Genomic DNA, 3,929 nt, shown 5'->3' on the forward strand with positions numbered 1-3,929 from the left:
GTGTGTGTGTGTGTGTTGGAAATATCAATCAATATGTGGTGCTTCCGTACCATATGTCCTTTGTTAAGTGGTTGAAGAGAAAGTAACTTTTTTCATTCATATTTTCTCCCCCCATCCCAATCTCACTGACTTGTATTTTGTGGGAAGAGTGATCCTATTTAGTTAAAAGGAAAATGGGTTGCAGCTGAAAAGAGAGAGAAGAAAAACCAGGGGAGAGCTCTGAGTAATTCCACCGACGACAATGAAAGTTAAGGGGGAAGCCTCAGTAACGGAATTCAAACCCTCAGGAATGGTGGACTGGATTCCATCATTTGCTGGAGGCTAGCTCAGGAGAAAGAGAACGTAAAATAATCAGGGAAAGAAAATAAGCTACGAATAAACTTAACAGGGAGGGAAAAACCTCTACAATAAAGACTTTAAAACACTGAAGAAAGAAGGAGGAAAACAGAAGAGGAAAGACTTCACACAGTCTCTCTTTTTTATGTTGTCTGCATTTTAGTACTATGAAAATGACCACAGGGCTAAAGGTGTTCCAGGGGTTTAGTGTAGACTTCATCAGAATTCCAACATAGTTTTCATAGAACTAGGAAAAAAAAAAAAACCTAAAATTCATACGGAAGCACAAAAGATCCCCCAAAGCCAAAGCAGTGCTATGCAGAAAGAGCAAAGTGGGGAACCGAACCTGGATCCTCTGAAAGAGCAGCCTTAGTCTTAACTCCTTAGCCATCTCCCCAGCTTGCCCTGGCTTGAGTTCACATGGAGCTCAGGTAGATCTAGGTCTAATGTGGAGCCACCAGCTGCTTTGTTTACTCTAGACACTGATTATCTGGGATTTGAGACTTCCAACACTGTAACTGAGACAAGATGGCCACTGCAGCCTAATGTGACTTGGGGGGCAAATGAGTGACAGGGCTTATTCCTATGCCCTGAAGTTTTCTAACAACTGTGACCCAGTAAAGGATATTCAGTGGGACAAGGAAATGTTATTTCCTAATGTTGCATGGCACCTCCATTCAGATCCACTCCACAGCACACCTAGTCTAGCATTCCAGGGGGAGTAGATCCGAAGTGAGACAGGAAAGAACCTGCCCTGCTCATCCGTGACTGCCTCAGCAGAATGTGAGGGTAGTGGAACAGTCTCCTTCAACATGGTTTCTGCTCGGTGGAAAGCATCCGTGCATTGCTGACTTCAGTTGGTGACAAGTTGGAAAGTTTGCAAGGATGTGGGTGAATATGGAAGATAGAGGAGGAAGAACTTGATCAGTTTTACTGGAACACAGGGGGACTATGTAAGAGCGCAGAATTACCACACAGAAGACATTAATCAGTAGAATTCCACCACCAAGTCGACATCAACAGGCTCCCCTAGAGGCAGCTTCCTTTTAGAAGTGATAATCAGTTAGTTACTTTCTATGGTGTGCCATCTAGTGTTCATGTTCATGTACTTCTTGGCCCAGATAGGTTTAAAAGAAGGCAGAAAGCTTGTCTTCTCAGGGTGCCCCTCCAAACACCCTGTTGTTCCTACCTTCCAGGGTTTGCTTGGTCTTACAGCTAATGCACCAGCCCAGCCTGGTGAGTCACCCACACCCTAGTCCTCCAATGATGTCTCACTATTCCCACGATGCCTAGCTCAAGCTGTGCAGCAGTCCCCCCACCCCAACCCACTCCTGTGCCTCCCAATCCTCACACTCCCAGGTTTAGTTCAGTATTACAGCCTGTGCCCCAGTTCAGGCAAAGCAAACCCAGCTATGCATCACAGTTGTAAGCTCTCCTGGTTACCGCTGAGTTGGAATCACCCTGTCCCTCCCACCTAACCACCTCTTCCTAACAGAACTAAAAGCAGACAAGCGCCTTCCGTTTGCTTTGTCAAATTCCGACGTGTTAGTTTTTGTTTTGTCTATCTTTTATTTAATTATTATCTCACTTAAAATTACTTTATTTTAAATTTGCATGTGTGCATGCTTGAGCATGTGAAAGCCTGAAGAGGTTGGAAGAGGGCATTGGATCCCCTAGAACCAGAGTTTCTAGCACTGGGAGTTGCCATTGTGCGAATGAGTTGAACCTGGGTCTTTTGCAAGATTGGTAAGTGCTCTTGATTGCTGAGCCATCTTTGCAGTCTCCAGGCTTTGGGGCTTGGCTGACCTGCAGGGTAATTTCATTAAAAAGTATTCTAGTTTATTTTAAACTGCCCATACTTCTGACCTGGTGTCCTTGTGCCTCTCGCTCTTTAGGATGCATTATTCTCCCTGAGACTCATTAGGAGGCTTCTTTATCAGTGTCTCTTCCTGAAAGGGGTTGCTGTTGTATAGCTGCTTCCTCTGGGCATAGCATGACCAGTGTCTATCACAGAGTAGAGATCGCTGAGGTGGTTTACACTGGCCTCTGTAATGGTGGTAATAAAATTATCTAGGGCAGAGATATCTAGGTGTATGGTAATAGTAACAGGTCTGTGAACACTCTGGATGCAGAGGGGTGGGAAGTCACTGGACTCTCATGTGTCATAGGTGGTACTAGAGCATATAGGAGGTGTGAGGTTGACTGAATGGGGTACCCCACAGACTCTGTTTCGGTAAGGTCATCACCTCATATTCAAGTGTGATTTCTCCAGTCATGCAGATGCATTTCAGTTACCCATGCTCCTTTAACTTCATCCATATTCCTACAATGACTCAATAAATAAACTTATTGGTCCGCCCCCTACCAAAAAAAGGGAAAGAAAGAAAATTATCAATAAGTTTTGGAGAGGATGAAAGGGGTTGTTCACTCACTCACCGTTGGTGAAATTGCAGACTGATATAGCCACTCTGGAAATCACTTTGCAAAGCTAAAAGTAGATCCTCTGCATGACCCAGCTGGACCACTCTTTGATGTCTATGCAAAGGCACCAGCATCATCCTGCCGAGACACTCACTCAGCATGCTCACATTGCTTCATTCATAATAGGTAGGAAACGGAATCAGCCTAAATGTCCTTTAACTGACGAATGAATAAGAAAAGTTCATGTTGCAGCACAAGTGTGTCTGCACTCACACACATCAACACACCACACACACACACACACACACACACACACACACCATACACATACATATATACATAATAAACGAATGAGCAAAACATGCTTTAATTTCTCTCTCTGTTTTCATGTGACTGTTTTCTCTGTCTTGAGGTTAAACTCTGACCCTTCTTTTCAGTTTCATGCAGATGGCCACAATTCAGAATGGTAACGCATCTTCTGGAGGTTCATAGTTCAACTCATAACAAGGAGCGAGTCCACCTTATAAGGGGTACATGACATTGACACAACTTATGCCTGTTGATATGACTGTGATAGTTTTATTTGCTCCATTGCAAAGTTACTTTTCCTTCCAGCTTCTATGATGATAGCTTTGGAAGGACATCTCTTTATGCAAATGCAGCTAATGAGTGGAAAGTTTTTTCTCTGTTTCCTTGAGAACTGAGTGTCTACATGATTTATTTGGGGTTATTTTGCAATTATTTATTTAGTTTTCCAGATCCACATGGATAATTATTTTATAGTTGGAGTTAGAATATATTTGCACTGTCTTCTTATTCAAATTGTCCCACTGGAAGCTCTGTCTTTTAGCTTCTGTTTCATCTGTTTCATAAACAATTTTATCAACTAGAGTCCAAGAGTTCAATCTTTTTTTCTTAAAGGATTTTACTGAAAGTCCTTTTTTAAAGGCATTTTTTATTAGATATTTTCTTCATTTACATTTCAAATGCTATCCCCAAAGCCCCCTATATCCTCCCCCCACCCTGATCCCCAACCCACCCACTCCTCCTTCCTGGCCCTGGCATTCCCCTGTACTGGGGCATATGATCTTTGCAATACCAAGGGCCTCGCCTCCCATTGATGGCCGACTAGGCCATCCTCTGCTACATATGCAACTAGAGGCACAGCTCTG

The sequence above is a fragment of the Mus pahari genome, chromosome 3, assembly GCF_900095145.1.
Source record: "Mus pahari chromosome 3, PAHARI_EIJ_v1.1, whole genome shotgun sequence".
Taxonomy (NCBI): domain Eukaryota; kingdom Metazoa; phylum Chordata; class Mammalia; order Rodentia; family Muridae; genus Mus; species Mus pahari.